The sequence below is a fragment of the Stegodyphus dumicola genome, chromosome 12 (assembly GCF_044657685.1).
Source record: "Stegodyphus dumicola isolate Sdum_Otavi_A_Nest chromosome 12, ASM4465768v1".
In the NCBI taxonomy this organism is placed as follows: Eukaryota; Metazoa; Arthropoda; class Arachnida; order Araneae; family Eresidae; genus Stegodyphus; species Stegodyphus dumicola.
The window spans coordinates 96,575,990-96,595,560 of NC_140779.1; positions in this window are offsets into that span (position 1 = coordinate 96,575,990).

A 19,571-nucleotide genomic window follows, 5' to 3' on the forward strand; every position below is an offset into this window, starting at 1 on the left:
TATCAAAAGAAACAGAAATTTTGTCTTGTTTATGTTTCGATTTCTCTTGCAATGCGACCATTAAGGCTTCATTCTGCTTTATTAATTCTTCAATTAACTTCTCCATCCTTTCAAAATAAAAATCAAATAACTTTCCTACCTTTTGCAGTTTTCGTGGAATCCCCTAATCCAAGTTTCGATTTTGCTACTACTTACGCATGTAACCGAATGCGCCGAGTGGGGAACGATTTTCTTCTCATCCCATCCTCGTCGCCAACTGTTGTGTCTTGCGATGTGGGTTCAGTGAAGTGCATGACGCAACCCAACAGACTATGTCACGGCACAAATATTTATTTCTAACTAACCCTCATAAGACAGCACCGATGCGCTATTTATGCAGTTACATTACATTCTCTTCTACTCTCGTTCACAGAGGTTCTCAGGTATATAAGTGCACTGATTCTCTCGAAATCAGATGCTACATCCACTTTCTGTTTAATGGACATCGAAACATTGTTTCACATTGTAGATCCTTTGGCAGCTCCAGAATTGGAAACTCTTTTCGACATAATCGAAAGTTTAAGCTTAGTTTTATAAATTTGCCGTAATAATAACAGTTTGCAAAAAATAATAAGCTGAATCAAACCAGAAGATTAAGAAACAGTGCAGTCAGCTACATTAACTGAAATGCCTTAGAATTCAGTAAAGGTATTTTTAGCCTAGCTTAATAGCTTCCGTCATACATTTATACATTACTGGCTGTGTATCACAAGATTGGCGACCAAAGCCAAGTTGTTTCGCTAAATTTTGTCTTGCTCCTATTGCCTACTAAATTAAGCCTGAATTGTATTAGTTTAGTTATTTCTATACCTATATTTATTTCTTGCGCATGCTTAAAATTAATCTGAGTCCTGAATAAATAAACTCCCACATATACTTAACGCTTTATCAAGGGCCGGCGCTAAATACCGCCTGTCGCAGTCTCTACGGATCCTAAATTCTGCTAAAAAGCGCCTTCCTAATTTCTAAATTTTCAGCGCATCTAAACTTTGCATCCCAGTGCTTTCACTAAATCATAAAGAAACATCTCATCCCTTACGTTTGCCGCTGGGTGCTTCCCCAAATTCCAAAAATTTCGTCTTCCCTAAATTCTGCCGTCTGGGGCCGACATATTCTGCCGAATGTTCTGGGTTTATGGTGAATAACATATCAGTTATTCTTAATTAAAATAGCACTATATGTATTTTGGCCTATGAGTTTCATTAGCAAAATCTATTTTTAGCAAATGAAAAGAAATTTTTGTTGACTTTTTCCTCGTCAACATTTCTTAGAGCATTTAAAAATCTATAATCATCGCCAAGCGTAATTTTAGCATAAAAGGTTGCCATATGCACGTTATTCAGTTGCTAAGATAAAAAAAATTTAGACTTCACTGCATGAGTTATTACTGAAGCTGTCATGTCGTGATAAACGTGCGTTGATGAAAGCAAAATATAATAAATAATGACTCGCCAGGTCGGCGTCAGGGTGAATGTTTCGGTTTGAAATGCATGACAAGCAGATACTTACCTAACGAGCCAAATTATTAATCTCACAAATTTATGCTTACATAATTGTTTTCCCATAACGAGGTATTTCAATTAGTGCCTAAGTGAAATTAAGAATCGGAATTTTTAAGTGAAAATATCCACATGTTTTATTATAGAAGGAAAAATGCGCATGCGTAAAGCATACAAAAAAAAAAAAGTTCGTTCCTTTGAGGTCCGGATTTTAGATCATTTCGGATAATGGACATCCGAATTTCGGACTTTGTACTGATGTATGTTTTGCCAAAAATTATGTACTATCTTAAATTGCGATAATTATTGTTATACGTACCCTGTCGATTGATTTAAAACCAAACTCCGTATCAACGCTTTGAAACAATGCCGATTAGATCAAACATAAGTCATTTTGAGGAAGGAGTATTACTCAATTTCTCTTGCAATTTTCTGTTTCTTCAATCATACGTGCAAGGTTTTTAAAACATTTATTCTTTCACTCTGTTTGTAACTTATAAACTGGGAAATCTTGGGCATCCCTTTTTTAAATAGTAGTAAATAAACATCAATTTGAAGTTTTTTTGCGACAACAGAAGACGAATTTTGATTTTGTCGTTATTGCTGTAACGACCTAATCCTATTTCCGTATCCTAAGTTCCTTATTGTATTTATATTATTTGACTTCATTTAGGAGATTTTGCATAACATTTCTATGCACTGATAAGCAACAATAATTATTCGGTCACAATGATAATTTGCAACGAATATTAAAAATTGATGACAATAATTAATTAAATCGATTATGCATGTCATTCTATGACAACCTGCAAACAAATTTGATCACGCCACTATAGTATATCGTACACACCAAGTGAAGTTAGGGTCGTATTACAGCCATGCATTGCGATATTTAAATTAGAGCATTCCGAGCCGTAGTTCGAGACAATTCATGAGTACTGCTGCTTATAGTGTTCGAAAACCTTACCTCATTCTTCTGAATTGCATTTTTGATAATTCCTTTCACATCAGGAAAGAAAGAAGTTAATGTGATGAATTTCAACAAAATTATATGCAATGAATAGCAGAATTACTTACACTGGAATATGAGATACCAAGAGCTAACAAGAACGACAAATCGTTGTTTGCAGCTCTTTTGTCTGACGCTTGTTTTTCAGCTATCGTAGCTATCCATATAAAGAAAAAAATTAAAGTTTAGTTTCACATCTAAAATCGTGAGGAATAATTTGTTTAGTGTGAAACATAATTACATGTACATATGTTGTATGCGTAACCCTTTTTTTATTTGCATTAGGAAAGTGTAAACGTTTTTAATGGAAACGACCGAGACTTTTCCTTCAGTGTAATTGAATTTTTTATCTAAATAAATTCTTAATTATAAAAGATCAAAAATTTTTCTATTCTAACACACACTATGTTGTTGCTAGAATCAAATGTGATATCAAATATCATAAAAGTGTTGTTATGTCCAGAAAGCTGGTTTTTGCTTATACGTTAATTAAAAAGCATTCTGCGCTCATTAAAATTCAATTCTTAAATGACCTAAAAATTCAATAGGAAAACAGATTTAAACAATGGATTACTTCAGTGAAATGTGATTGTATCTAAACGTATTAAATTGTTCACAGCATTTGCGGATAGTCAGGAACAAAAAATGATCAAAAAGAGATACTGTGCTTTTAATACTTCTTTTGTTTTCGCTAATTTTTTTAATACTTAAGTTATCATATAAATCTATATTTTGACACAACCACTCCGTTCAGAGAAGAACTCTACGAGGAGGTAATTTTAAATCCTTTGCGGAAATTGCCGAAACAATGGATCAGACATCGGCTCAGCATCCGCAGTCACCAGGTTGAGAGCACAAATAATAGTTAACCGCGCTTGAATGAAAATTTGATTAGCCACGTCAACGGAACCCACTATTTCTTTGTTAAAAATATAAGGTAATAAAATAGTAGAGTAAGGAAGGAAAACTTATTCAACATATACACATGGAAAGAAGACGATATAATTTCCTGTTGTTGACTTGCTCTTTGCATATGTAGACAGGAGATGCTAAAAATTTACTTCTTCTTAAAAACTTGCTTATTCACTCATGTAATATGATTAATTATTTATAATATTATCATTAATCATATTCACAGTGTCCTCCTTTTAAATAATATATTTCATGAATTGTTGAAATGCAGATGCACACTTCGTATTGTAGAATAAATTTTCTCCGGAATTTTTGTTCCAAATCCTGTAAATATCCCTAAAAATTGGAAGTAATGCACATTGCCATATATAAATGTAATGTAATGTAAAATAATAAACATTCCCATGTTCTGTGCGCGCATCTTACACTTCTTCTTAAGAGTCGCTGAAAATAAAATGAAAACTTTCCATGATTTGCTGCTACTTTTTACTAGAAATTTTATTTTTATTTTTGATAGGGATACTTGCGAGAAGTAACCGTGAGGTAATCTTCTTGTATCTGTCTCGCCCCATCCTATGCTGAACATATCGCACTGTATGGAGCCTCCATATGAGGCATAACGATGACTACTAAAATGGAGAACCTGCTACGCTCAGCCTAAAGACCTTTCTTCCTAAGCAATTCCCGAGGGTATAAAACCTAGCCTACTAATGCTGTAAATGATTTCAGGACTGCCGCCTTTGCATCTCTTAGCTCAGCGCTAGAGTGCAAAAGTGCGTGTGCTCCGACTTAAAGAGAAAACAGGTTTATGAGATAGGACTTATGCATATGCGTCGGCCTCTAGCCTTCAGGTAATCCAAGGCACATACAGTAAAATCCATTCGTCAGGGCCATACAAAAACTCTTAATAATGTCATTAAAATACTATAAGCCTGTACGCCAGTGGGTACTTGCTAACACTGTAATACTGGGTAATGAGATTGCAAATGAAACAGCCAAAAATGCAGCAACTGACCCCCACGTTCGGACGCTTGATGTGCCTCTCCCGTGCTCGATCATAAAAGTTGAGTTCGAGACAGAATTATTGAAGCGTTGGTAACATCTGTGGGAGACAGAGACTACTGGCAGAAGATTTTACATACTTTTATTTTTCCCAAACGTTAGCCGGCTTCTAAAACGTGGCTCGCCTCAATTTACTCAGTTTCCAACAGGGCATGGCTTCTTCATGACGTAACTGCATCGCCTATAAACTTGCCGGTATATACAAGTAAAAGAGACAACAATGTTTTTACTTCCTTGTACGAAGTAAAAAGGAAGTATTGTAATCGCGAAAAGTTTCAGGCAGCATATTTCTGCGAAAATATCCATTTTGACCGCTATCGAATGCAATTTAACGATGTTTTTGCGTAATATCTGTACTTAAGGACAGAATAAAATACTCTTTTCCTTCAAAAAAATTATAAAACTGCTTTAAAATTAATTCTGAAGAGAATTTTTCGTGGCGTCTGTACGAACGTATGTACGTACGTGTGTACGTACGTATGTATCTCGCATAACTTAAAAACGAGTAGCCTCAGAACGTTGAAATTTTGATATAGGACTGCTATAACATGTACATGTGCACCTCTTATTTTGGTTGCAATCGGCCGCACCATACGTATATAAATATATTTTTATATATATATATCCACTCTGTTACCCGGCTCAGTGATCTCAGTTTCTTTACTCTTATATGTTTGTAAATTGTCAATTTTTTTCCTTAAAAATGATTGAATTATATTGTTTTTATCTTCCGGTTAAGGATTTTATGAATTTAGTAAATCTGTGTGCAATATTTTTAGAATTATCAGCAATTTTAAAGTTGTTTAATTGCCGCTAAGCCTGTTTTTAATGGCGGCCATTGATGTTTACATTTGAAACAGGAGACTAGTGAATTTGTTGCCAATCTAGAGAAACTTAGCTTCGCAACAACAAAGATAACGCGTTGATTTATTATTACCAATTAAATCATGCTTAATTCTTCCTAGATTTTTTTCGAGGAAATAAGCGTTTGAATTTTACTTCGTAATCTTTAATATAGATATTTTGAGCTTTTATGTATTTTTGCCTTCTCGCGAACTAAGAACTGAATTAATTAAATGAGAAATACTCAATCGTCTGTGAAAAACTGTTTCTTTTTTGTTTTATTTGCTTAATTTCTTTTATACATAGTTCTAGCTTTATTATAGTATTTGAATAGAACATGTGGCAACGATTAGATAATTCTTTAAATGATATACATTTTGTGCATTCTGAGTTATAATATGAATGAAATATAATACTGTTAAGTAAACCTAGTGCCAGAGTGTCACTATGGTAAACAAAGTGAATTTTTAAAGAATGCATTTATTCTATTGTGTTTTATGCGCTGTCGACGAAGTAGGTTTAATTCAATCTAATAAGTTTAAATAAAATGCAAGAAAAAATGCGTATAATTTAATATTCCGTACAAGGAAGACATGTGGCGTACACATCAGATTTTTTTTTATTGGCTCATCGCAACAATTGTCTGAATTCAGCATTATTTGTAAGCTATCTGTTTCTTACATAGACTCTTTTTCTTTTAAAACTTTTAAGAAGCACGCCTAATTTCAGTTACGCGCTTTTTTGCCTCATCTTCATGCTCTAGGTAGCAGCAGACTGCAGTAGGGCTATTTTTTTCTGAGTCATAAGTTGTGAAGCTGTAAGTGGACAGTTTTGAGTTGTAGTAAAATGATTAAACTTCACTACATAATGGTGGCCAGAACTGTTTGGAAATTAAAGAGTGATACCAGTTATGAGGTTACATGAGCTTCATCCGTTCAAGGTCGCGCAACATGGCTTGTCCAATAGTTAATCCCCATCTCCGGCAAGGGTTATTGGGCTCACAAGTTTACAAATTATGCTGAATTCAGACAATTGTTGCGGTGAGCCAATAAAAAAAATCTGATGTGTACACCACATGACTTCCTTGTACGTAATATTAAATTATACGCATTTTTTCTTACATTTTATTTAAACTTATTAGATTGAATTAAACCTACTTCAACGACAGCGCATAAACCACAATAGAATAAATGCATTCTTTAAAAATTCGCTTTGTTTACCATAGCGACACTCTGGCACTAGGTTTACTTAACAGTATTATATTTCATTCATATTATAACTCAGAATGCACAAAATGTATATCATTTAAAGAATTATCTAATCGTTGCCCCATGTTCTATTAAGCTTCACGCAGGGCGCGAAGGGAAGCGTCGAAGTACTGGCTACCACGTCAGCCTACTCGGAAGGCCGAAGCCACCTCTCTTTCAGAAGATTATTGACTACCCCTTTCGGCACCAGGCAGCCGCTCCGTGTATTTTATGCCCCACTGTCATCGTATAATACTAAACCAGTGTATACAACCCCAGCAGGGTAAGTGAAATGAGGGATTAATGCAGTTTAATCAAATCTTCATGGCTATTTGTTTTACTCATGTTCATTATGCATCTTCTCGACTCCCGCATAAGATATTGGAAGCATTTGCTCTTTGATAACCACTGCAATAGAGACACGATTTATCACAGCAAGTGCGTTATAATGGCACAGTCTGAGATGGACCGCGACAATTGAGTTAAACAAAGCAGAAACTTTGGCACAATTCAAGATGGGTCATTGTTGATGAACAGAATGAACAATGTTGCAGCCAAGCATCTGGCGCAAACTAAGAAGTATCGGTTCTGCAGCCTGTCTACGCAAGAAACTAAAAACTGTAACAGATTCACTACTGGCATTATAGGTAATTCCTCTAAAACAGGGTAGTTGCCAGCACTTCCCCATTGTGATCGTAACTCGTAATATCATCACGCATAGCATTTATTTTTATCTACGTCATTTGAGATTGTACTCCACGTGCTTTCCACAAAGCTAAACATGCTAAAAAGAGAAATGAAGTAGAAGAAAAAATTTGGGGAACTCAACCTTTTTCCCCTAAAACTTGTAAGCATTGGATCTGTTGTTCCCAATAGTTAGAAGTGAAATCAGGCAGCAGAAATTAAGTTTGAAGTGTTTACTTCAAAGAATCAGACTATATTGCGGCACTAAACTATGTTCTAGTGTTGCTGTAGGAAAAAAAAATAATCAGACAATTTTGATTACACGATTTAGACAATTGCAATAATCATAATTCAAAATTTGAGTTGTTCGAGTCGAATTTTCGAGTTGTGCAAGTGATGCAGTTCGTGAACAATGTATATATTGTTATAAATATAATTGCTGAAACGTACCCGAAATAATAAAAAACTAATTGACGATACAGTAAAATATTTTATAATATTACACTAAACTGACGATACAGTAAAATATTTTATGAATATTAAACTAAATTGACGATATAGTAAAATATTTTCTAAAACAGTTTTAGAATTAAGGCAAGAGCTGTCTTGTTTATTTATAAATTTTCTATTAAAAAACATTTTTTTAGTAAAGAATCTGCATTATTTACCAACCTGTCATTCCAAAATGTGGTTGAAGCACACTGCAACAGTTTTCTAAATCTAGAGTCTTTAAGTACTGTAAAAAACACAGCCTTAAAAATGTAACTTTTGCTTTTCCAGAAATTGAATCTGACTCTACTACCTATTATCTGAAAGTGCTGTGCATTATACTATAACAGCACATGCAATAATCTTAATCCCAATTTGGATAATAGAAATGCTGCTTGTTAATGAAGGCATATCACTTTTACTTATAGGACTTTATAAATTAAGCATATTAACTCAGCACAGAATTATTTTTTGAGATTATGATACGAAAGAACAATAGAAAAATTTTGATGGATTTAATTATTTAGTAGAGATTATAATTTTTTGTTATTCGCATAAAACTGTCTAGATGATGTCTGTAAGATATTTCTTACAGAGTTTAGACAAAATATGCTCATTCGAATTAAACTTCGTTTTTATCTATAAACTTGAATATGGCTGAATTGTTATCCAAGGTGATGATAAAACATCTGACAAAAATGTAAATCCAGGTAGAAGGTACCAAAATAAGCAGAACATTAACGGAATGCTTAAGATCGCAAAAGAAAAGTATATGCATTTGAAATTGAGCTTGTAGGTGTTGTCACATAAGGAAGGCAAGTAAGAAAGATAGATAAAGTTAAAAAAAATAATTATTTTAATGACTCCACTTTTTGCACTAGTGTTCGAAGCACGACTAGCAATAATAATACAAGATCCACAGCGGCGGTGCATGGATTGGCATACATTAGTAAAGATTTATAGTGAATTTAGTGCATACTTCCAGCAGCAACTGACACTTTGGCACTAGATCTTCATCGCATTCAATGACGATTACTTTAGGTCATCCTCTTAGAAGAAATCCGTGCATGTCAAATATGGTGGTTGGGATGGCCGAGGAACACATGCACGCGGTCTAATGTAATAGCGGCCGTAACTTGACACGGATGGGAAAACCTGAGCTAGCAATCTGGTTGCAAAAACATCTATGTGCAAATGGCTAGAGAAACACCGGAAAAAAGTTCCGGCAGAATATTTTGTTGGAAGATGCAGGAGTTTCAAGCGACTAGGTAGAATGGTAATACTAAGTAGTTTTATTTTATGTCAGCGAAAAAAATAATGTAGACTCGTTCTTGCTAATCATGCGTCCAAAGCTTATCATGCATCCAAAGATGTGGGTGTAAACTTATTCGAACATGCAAATGTGCAGCCCCATTAGTGAATAAGACATGCAGAGTGTAGTCAGGATTTGCTAGGTATCTGCAGACAAAGGATAAGCGTCTGGTTTCAACACCTGCCTTCTCTGTAAATGTTATGGATGCATTTATTTTTAATTTAGAGTCATTCAAACGGTTGGCGTCTCACTCCGAATACATGTCTAACAGCGCTCGTGTTCGTAACAGGATAATTGTCTTCAAATATATAAACTATAGCTTCTTCCACTGCAGAAGATCTGAAGTACTTTTCCCTGCTCATATCAGGCCGGTAAGCTCGAAGCATTATAGTCTCGTACATTTCTAGGTAAATACGCTGGAACATTTGCTGATTCCACTGCTACCTGCTCGGGAATATTTCTTTGTTTAGAGTCAGTAGACCAACAGGGTTACGCTCTTCCCAACATTGACGTCATTTACTTACAGAAGTTTAAGAAACGAAGAGAGTAGGTTACGGCGTTCTTTTTGCAAACTAGTAGTTAGTGATGTCATGCAAGAAAAAACGTTGTAGTATAGCAGCCCTGGTTCATCTTTTGACAGCTGCTCTGTTTTCATCGCAAACCCGTAGATAAAATGCATGTCGACGAGCTCCTTATTCGTGTAGCAACTCATCGCGCGATATTTATGTGGGAAATGATTTTACGATTTAAGCCAGCGGATCACTTTCATGTGCCAAGCTCAACAGCACCTTCTATCATCACAACGCGTTCTTTTCGCATCCACATTTCAGTCTCTCTGTAAAGTTTTGAAACGTCTTTTGTTTATATATCCAGATATATACGAAGAAGCAAAATTTGAAATTTTATAAGGCTATCCTCATAGTTTACTTAACTTACATTATTATAATCTACTAGTTAGATGTCTGCCACATATAGCATGTATGGTTGGCGGAAAATCCAAACGTGACATTATATTTGAAAATTTCATCGATATCGATTTTATCACCTGATACAGTCCGGAGATCCACGCAGGGCACCGTCCAGATGAGTTTATCTTTCAATCGCTGAGCCAGATCTTTTCTGATGATTGTAATGTGACTCTTGTATCGATTGTTATACTGCGGAATCTTCATTTATATGGCTCAAAATCAAAAGTCCATTATTGTCGCCACTCATAACAGAAAAACGAAACGCTATTAAATGGGGCTTCTCAATATGTTTCAAAATTCCCTCTGGGAGATATCCACAATTTCGTTTCTTGCCTCCTTGTTGGGAAGAGGTTTTAATTTCTGTGTCCTCATGTGTTCTGAAATTCCTTCGTAGGTGTTCTTCACCACTGGAGTTCTAGTATTTTAAAGTCGGTTTGTACTCATACCTGTTCTACATGAAGGTATTGATTTGCCTGATTAAATTGTCTAGACGAGCAGTCACATGAACCACTGGCTCCTGGATCGTAGCGGTTCTGATTGGGTGACGGGTTTTAAAAGTTGCTTGATGGGCTGCCTCTTATTTCATGGCGTACTCTATAACGTTTTTTAAATACTTGAGAACCCTCATTCACAGGTCTTTGTGTACCTCAGGTTCTCATGTCCCACCGATGGAATACTGCAGGTATTGTACTTCCAATGTTTCTGTTGGGTAGCCCAAAAGGCGAGATGAGAGAGCACTTTGATATCAGGAGCGAGCTTATGGAGTGTTTCCTTGGACTTCTGTTGGCAGGAATTTAACTGCAGCGTGGTGCAGTCTTTTAAACCGTTATTCCCATAGCTCCAACGCGCCTAATAGAGCATCAAACTTCAGATTTTCGGGCAGAGTTTGAATGATATCCACCACGTCCAATGTCAGAGGAGCGACCAGATTTCTTTACTTATCGTCGGAATCCTACCCGTTTGCGTTTGAGATTACAGAGAACTCAGTATTGACAGTAGTTCTTTCTATCATATGTGGATAACTTGATAGAGAGACAGGAGACAGATAGGTACCACGTTTAAGTCATCAGAATTGAGTTCAGCTTTAATTATGAATACTTGTAAGCTCTTAACTCCCTTGACGACATCTGCAGAAATTCTCATGGGTGTTTGACAGCAAAAACTCTTTCTTTGATTTGTTTCTTGACAGCAGAAAATACTAATATTTCTGCAATGTCTCCAACAACCATATCAATTCTGCCTTCCATATCCTCGATAGCTTTTTCTATTATCCACTTTCCATTTCTTCTTGATTTGCTTCAGTTTCTTTTTGGCAGATTCTATCTATTCTTGAAATGATTTGCCATCTCTTTCCATCTTTTCTCGTCCCGCATTCATAACCTCGGTAATGGAGGCTATTAACATTGGCATTTAGACCGACATCTAATATCTAATATTGTTCCATGCGTAAAATTTGGTAGTGGAGAGAACGCACACAGAACCGACGGTTTTTTGTTAGAATATTTTCCCAAAATGTTTCCTAAAATTTTAAAATACTGGAACTTTCCCGAAATACCTGTGCAAGATCTTCCAATTATAATGGAGCACAGTCAATAGTTACCACTTCAAAGTAGTAAAGACGTTAAAGAAAATAGGATGGAAAGCGCATCTAAGGAGCGAAGATCACATTTAAGTCTCTCAAAAATCCGAAGTCTACTCTGAACTGAAAAACTCAGAGCTGATGTTCTCTATGGTCTTACATATAATGATGCAGAGACATTGCAAATTCCATGGCCCACCTCATATCTAAAAAAGAGCTTGAAACAGGTCGCTTTCACACTGTGGCAAGAGGCATGGAACAACGATGAGACAGGACGTCGTGCGTATGCACATCTGCCAAAGGTTGATCCAGAACGTCTTATAGTAAATCCACAACTGGTCTACTATATTACCGGGCATGGCCCGTTCCCAGTCTACTTTGAAAGATTCGGCAAGACGACTACCTCCTTATGTTGCTGCGGTGAACTGGGAACGCCAGAACACTATGTCGAAAAATGCTCACTAACGGAGGATCTACACATCCCGTTCCCAGAGACAAACAGATTAGCATTCAGCAGGTTCATAATTAAGCAGCGACATCTCAAACGCAGCATTACAAAAATTGTTGACAAGCTTATGGGCTTAGGAACAAACCTATGCCAAGTGTAAACCATTTAAGAGTACTTAGTGCATCATGCAACATTCCCATACCAGCTAAAGGGAGCTCACTGGCACCATTATATAATTGTAACTGCACATATGAATGGCTCTAACTTATTATGTATGCGGCAGTAGTATACAAGTACTTTGTCTTCATAAAACGCAGTAATGGCAGCATCTGTAATCACAGTCAGCAGCATCATATGTACACATGAAATACCAAATGTATGCTTTATGTACTCCTATATTCTGCCACCAATGCACTGTTATCTTCGTATTTTTGTAACGCCAGTCTGCAATTTCACTATACGTATTAAATTTGCAATGCGTATTTTCCCCCGGTATTTAATTCAGTAATCATGTATATAACTCACTATCTCGTATCAGTATAATCTCACCCTCTCTATGTTTCAATATCACCGCACTATGCACCTCAAGTCTGTAATTTATATACACCATTATTACACACTCCTATATCCTGTCACCAAGTGAACTGTTTTGTTTATGTATTCTTGTAGCGTCTGTCTGCATATCTTGCTACGTATTTAACATTATAATACGTATTTCTCTCCCATATTTAATTCAGTAATCCTGTATATAATTTATTATCTTATATCAGCATAATGTCACCCTTTCTATGTATCAATTACCTTACTATGTATTTCAAATTTGTAATTCATATATCCTCCTTGTATAACTCAGTAATCCGGTATCTAATTTAGCATCTTGCATCAGTATAAACTCACAAGGTACTTCATGTCACATTTTATTCAGTAACAGCATGTTTCATGTTTCAGTATGTTCAGTTTCCCATGTTTCTCTGTCTTTCAAGTATCAGTATAACATAAGTATTAGTATCAGTATCTTATTTCAGTATATCCTCATTATGTTACCCTCGTGTTTCAGAATGCTCAGATACAATGTGCTTTACTATGTACCTCAAGCACCAGTATAACCTTTCTATACAATTCAATATTGACATATGTATATCTCTCCTGGATATAATTAAGTATTCCGTATCTAACTCAGTACTTTGTAGCAGTACATTATGTATTTCACGTATTAGAATGTACAATTATAGTATGTTATATGTTTCAGTATGTTCAGCATTTCCTGTTCCAACATGTTTTTCAAGTCTCAGTACAATCTCACTATGCCTTCTATGTTTGTTATACAAATATCTCTCTTGTATATAATGCAGCAATCCTGTATATAATTCAGTATCTTATATCAGTATAATCTTACCATGCATTTCACGTTCCGGTATGCTCTGTTATAGTATGTTTTCTGTCTCAGTACGTACAGTATTTCATGTTTCATCAGGTATCTCGTGTAATTAGCGTAATCAGTAATATCTCACTATATATTTCATGTTTCAATATGCTCAGTCATAGTATGCTCATGTTCAGTATGTACAGTATTTAATGTTTCACCATGTATTTCAAGTCTCAGAAGTATCTGTATAACCTCATCATGTATATCATATCTTAGTATGTTCAGATACAGTAAGTGTCATAATTCAATATGTATAATACTTCCTGTTTCAATATGTATTTTGAGCATTAGCATAATCTTACTATGCATTACATGATTCTATACCATATTGTACTCCAATATATAATTTAGTAATCTGGTATATAATTCAGCCACTTGTGCATACTAATGTCTGATAATTCAGCCTGCAGCAGCAGTGATGACCCTTGTTTAGCCATGTCATTTTCTACAATATTTGTAAAATAATTTCCCAGTGGCCGCAAGGGTATAGCTGATGCAATGTGGCCTGCATCAGACGCTGGGTTTCAGTGGTCGGTGCGAGGCGTTTTTGTGGACTCAGTGACCTTGGCACGTTTCACTAGACACAGGTGGACGTGGCGCTATACCAATTAACCCTAATGGTAGAAGGATGGTGCCCACGTCCTCCGTCGCATGTCGCATGGTCTTACATAGTTTTTCTGTACATAGCAAGCTCCCTAAACTGACGAATGTGTTGAATGCTACTAATTTTTGAGGAGCAAACAAATGAAAGCATAAGATAAAATGTACCTATTTTTTAATGATTGTCAGACTACAAAATGTAAACAATATTTACTTAATTATATAATCATTAGCAAGCAGATACTTATAAATAATTAAAACAGTCTGCTGGCATATATAATTAAGAAAATATAAATTATGTAAACTACTGTAATTTATTTAGAATTATGCGTCTACATATAATATATCGAAGTAATTTATTAGGAATACATATTTAGATATACATATATGTCTGTGTGTATATATATATATATGAAATTATAATTGTATTTAAAGCAGTTAACAGATAAAATACCTCAACAACCATGAAAGATTCCCTAAGAATGAAATATCGTGTAACAATAATCAGTTTAAAAATTCAATTTTGTATTGTTGTAAAAGTCATTGTAAGGGTGAAAATTTTTCATTCTGCCTTAATGCGATTTTTTGCGTTTAATGCGTGTTTGGAGATTTTATGATCAAGAATTATATTGCTGTGATATATTAATACTGCTGTTGGAGATATATATATATTTTTAAAAACGAGTCAAAGTGATTCATTTTCTTAATAATTTTGAATTATATTGATTAATTTGACGTGCACCAGCACAGAAAAGAAAATGGCTTGTGCTATGCTGCGATGGATGAAAAAGCATTTGTAAGTAATGAATGTTATGAAAGTTTCATCATATTTAAATAAATAATATAAACATTATACACGTACTAATATCATAAATCAATACCTTATCGTAAATTTTTCATTAAAAATCACAAAATAGTTTCATTTCTCACTCTATCGCATTTCTTATTGCAGTAAATAAATTTTTTGTTTACATTTTGTAGTTTGCATCACACTTGTCACATACTTTATGCCTCGGTCTTTTACTTTAGTGTTATTAGAAATTCAATTAATTCTCTATTTTTGGTAGTATCTCATTAGGAAGTTCAAGATCAGCGTGAAGTTGGTTATATCAAGTGTTAAATAAACGTTGTTATTCGTCAAATAGTATTAGCATTATCCAGATAGATAAATGTATTTTTTAATTCTTAAAAACTGAAGTTATAAAGATATTGTGATAGTAGGTTCCCTCTAAGGTTTTGAAATGTTATATATATATTAAAGGCATTTTTAAAACAACCATTGGCGGGGAGTCTCGGTGTAATTCTGATTTCGTTTTTACTGTTTTGTTAAATTTACTTTCAGTTTCCTCTGAATTCATACCAAAATTACCTCCTTCGCAAAGCATTAATTTTTATTATTTTTTGCTAAAACGTTTACGAAAATATAACTTTGCGAATGCTGAACTCTTATGCATGAAACGGCAAATTTTCCGATATTTGTTTTCCAATTTGTTGCAAAATGTGTATTTTTAAAACACTGATGGGTATGTTCTTATGTCAAAACTCTGGAAGTACCTTCTTGTGTTACCGAAATTTATCGTAACGTAGAACCAATACTGATGTCGTATGCTGTGCAATCAGTTGAATACATTCCATCTTCTAGCTTACGTGTATGTCGTGCTGTACTTAAGCGAAGCTTGTTTCTCGCATAGCCATTGCTTCTTCAGACCGAACTTCTCTGTAATGTGCAGCGTCTTAAGTTGTTTATGCGGTGGCAATTTGTTCTGGCATTTACACTCGAATTTAACGATGCTGCTCAGAGTGTTGTGTCCTTTCTTCTACTTACAATTTCCTCTTCTCTTCATCAAACATATTCTGTTGACGTTCCACTTGTCTAATGAGCCTTCTTTTCGCTTCTGCTACAGTTTCTTGAATTGCTGCTTGTCTTCCGAGCCACCAATCGGTTTCTTCTTCAGTTTCCTGAATGAGTAAGATTTCTGGTCATTCTGCTTGCCTGCTGAGTCTCCAGTCGTACATTCATTCTATTTTGAAGCATGTAAGTTTACTTGTACATGCCTGCTGGGTCTTCTAGTGGTTTTTCCACATTTTTCTGTAGCTCCACATAACATTTGTGCTTCTCTTCTTTGGCTTCCTAATCCATCTCCCGTAATGTCGTCTTGCGTTTCGGCATTTTAGTAAATTGAAAAGAATTTTAGTAAAGTAATAATTCAACAAAAATACGTTAAATGCCTACAGAAGTTTAAACGGTACTCAGGAACTATACAATAAATGAAATGAAATTTTTCTAGAAGAAATTATTAAAATGCACTGAAGAACTGAATATAAAATGAATTTTAAAGTCATTGTACACAAAGTGGCTACTTGCTACCAAAGCAAAAGTTTTAAGTTCCGTGTACACCTGAAGAGGAAATGCATAGAAATACTTCAGTATGAAGAGAATTAGTTCATTCTTTCCAAGCAACCATTGATTAATAAATAATTTTCGGTTGCCAAGTGAGGACACAAAGACCTTTGACACTTTAGGTAATACGTATAAGGTCATGACTTAAATTTAATGTAATATAACAAAATTTTCAAAATAACAATCAAAGAATTAGTAGCGATAACATAACGTGTCACTTATCGTAACGTGAAACATAAAAGTTGCCAACAACAGCTTTTTATTTAAAATATTGACATTAACGAAACATTTTCGGCATACAATGACGTCACATGGAAACGCGTGCTTTGTTCATCTTCAGAATATGACTATAAATAATAATAGGTCTCATGTTTGGCAATACTGTGTTTTAAAACGTACTAATTTCTTCCGAACAAACTCTACGATTTGAAAGCGAGAAGAGGCGGCACAAATAAAGCATTTTTAACACCTGTAAAGATTTAAAAATGTGAAACAGAGGCCGATGTTAATTAAGTAGAGGCTTTATTAAATGATGGAATTAATCACACACATGGAACAGCACATTTCTATATATCACACCAAAAGAAAATTACCACGACTGTTGCCAATACAACCTAAGAGAAAAAAAAACATTTAAGGTTAATATACATATAACACCAAATTATAAATTAGGGAGTAAGTGTGATTATTCGCAACACCCTCCCTTAATCACATATGATTTTACATTTATATCTTAAATAACGTAATCTTGGTTTAGGCAAGCATTTTGTAAACAAATCAGCTAACTGATTTTTACTAGAAGCATATACAAGATTTATATCATACAATTTTACAATGTTCCTAATATACTTTAATTTCATATCCAAATGTTTTAGTCTAGCACAATGAGTTTTATTTAATATTGCTTTAATTACAGACTGATTATCCTCATAAACTGATAAACTGAAACTTTAATATTGTCGACTCCTAAAAGTTCTTTAGAAACATTATAAAATACAGTTAGGTCCTGGATAGCTTTTGCTAAAGCCAAAATTTCTGCCTCAGTAGAGGACAGAGCAATAGATGTTTGCTTTTTAACAAAGTCACAGGACAATCATTGAAGAAAATAATATACCCAGAAATAGATTTTCTATCATATGTATCTGACCCCCAATCAGTATCAACATAAACATTTAACGTAATATCAGCACTATTAGATTTAGAAAATAATAATTTGAGTTCAGATGTCCCTTTTAAATAACGAAGAATTTGCTTCAGACCAGTCCAAGCATTGTTAGTGGGTTGCTCTTGTATTTGACTCAGACAATTCACAGAAAACAGAATATCAGGACGAGTTGTCATAGATAGGTACAGCAAAGCACCTACAAGTTCGCGATAAGGGCCATGAAATCTTTCACCATTCGCAAAATTTGATGAAATTGACTTCGGCACTAGGGAAGTATCAGATGGCTCAATTTTCCAACATAAGCCTTTTGGCCTAAAGTAAGTTTGTTCTGTGAATATGCAGAACTTATTCCTAGAAATTCATTTGCAACTTCAGCCTGGGACATCTCAAATTCATTTTTAAGTAATTCTATCACAATTCTTACCTCTGAAGCATTAGAACCAGCAATTAGCAAGTCCTCCGCATACAGCACAGTAAATATTTAATTCTGTATAGTTCTTCTCACAAAAATACATGCTCCACAGTTTAGTTGTTGAAAGTTTAACTGAATTATAAAATCAGTAAATCTCTTGAACCACTGCCTCGGTGCTTGCTTATGTCAATAAAGACTCTTAAGAAGTTTTCACACACGACCACTGTTGTCACTGTAGCCCATTGGTTGTTGCATGTAGGTTGTTTCTTTCAGACCATTCAGAAATGCAGTCTTTACATCTAATGCATAGATTTCAAGATTCTTTTGAATAATGATTGACAGAACAAGTCGAAGTGATGATGTACTATTTACCGGAGCATAGGTCTTAAAGTAATCAATGCCTTTCTTCTGTTCAAAGCCACGAGCAGCCAGTCTAGCTTTGTAAACATTGTTTCGTTTGATGCGTAACACCCATTTGTAGGATATTCGCTTTTCATTCTTTGGCAAGTTGACTAACTTCCACACTTCATTTTTGTTAAGAGAAGCTATTTCCTCATCCATGGCTTTCCTCCATAGAACTTGCTCTTCTTTTGGCAATGTTGTTATATCCTCATATGTTACTGTATCAAGAGTTGCCACATTAGCTTCATACACAAAGTAATCATTCAACTTTACAGGTAATTTTGTTTTTCTTTTTTGCCTAATAATTTCTTCACGATTTTCTTGAAGATTTCTGGATTCTACATGACTTGAATCATATATTACTTCAGTACTAGTTCGGTCCGAGGTTCGAATCCCGCGAACGGGCTGGCTGTATGGGCGTTTTCGTGGTTTTCCCCATGTGTAACGTGTATACGAGCAAGTTTCCCTTAGAAAGTCCTCCACGAAAGGCATCCCTCCCCTTAGGCAGATAGCCCTAGTGTGCTTTGCCATAATTAAATTAAATACACCATATATTACTTCATTTTTAGCAAGATCTTTATTTTCTATGGAAAAATCCTCTTGAGCTGAGATACATTTCTTTTTCTCTTCATTGAACAATTGAACAACATTGAACAACAACACATTTCGAGAAACCACAACATGATTTGTGACTGGGTCCAGTGAACGATAACCCATGGTAGAGTATCCAATAAAAATCATCTTTTTTGATTTTGGATTAAGTTATCAGGAACTCTCATGTATGCATCAGATCCAAACACCTTAATAATGTTCAAATCAGGCGGCTTCCCATATTTGAGCTCATCAGGTAGATTTTCAACAGTCTGATTTGGAATTCTATTCTTCAGATATACATCTGTTTGTACAGCATAACCCCAAAAGGAGTTAGGAAGTTTTGCTTCACGTATTAGAGCTCGGGCCATCTCTAAAAGATATCGGTTGGCTCTCTCAGCCACACCATTCAAAGGAGGTGAATATGAAGGAGCAGGATCTATCATAACACCATTTTTCTTGCAATAACGAGCTAGTTCAATA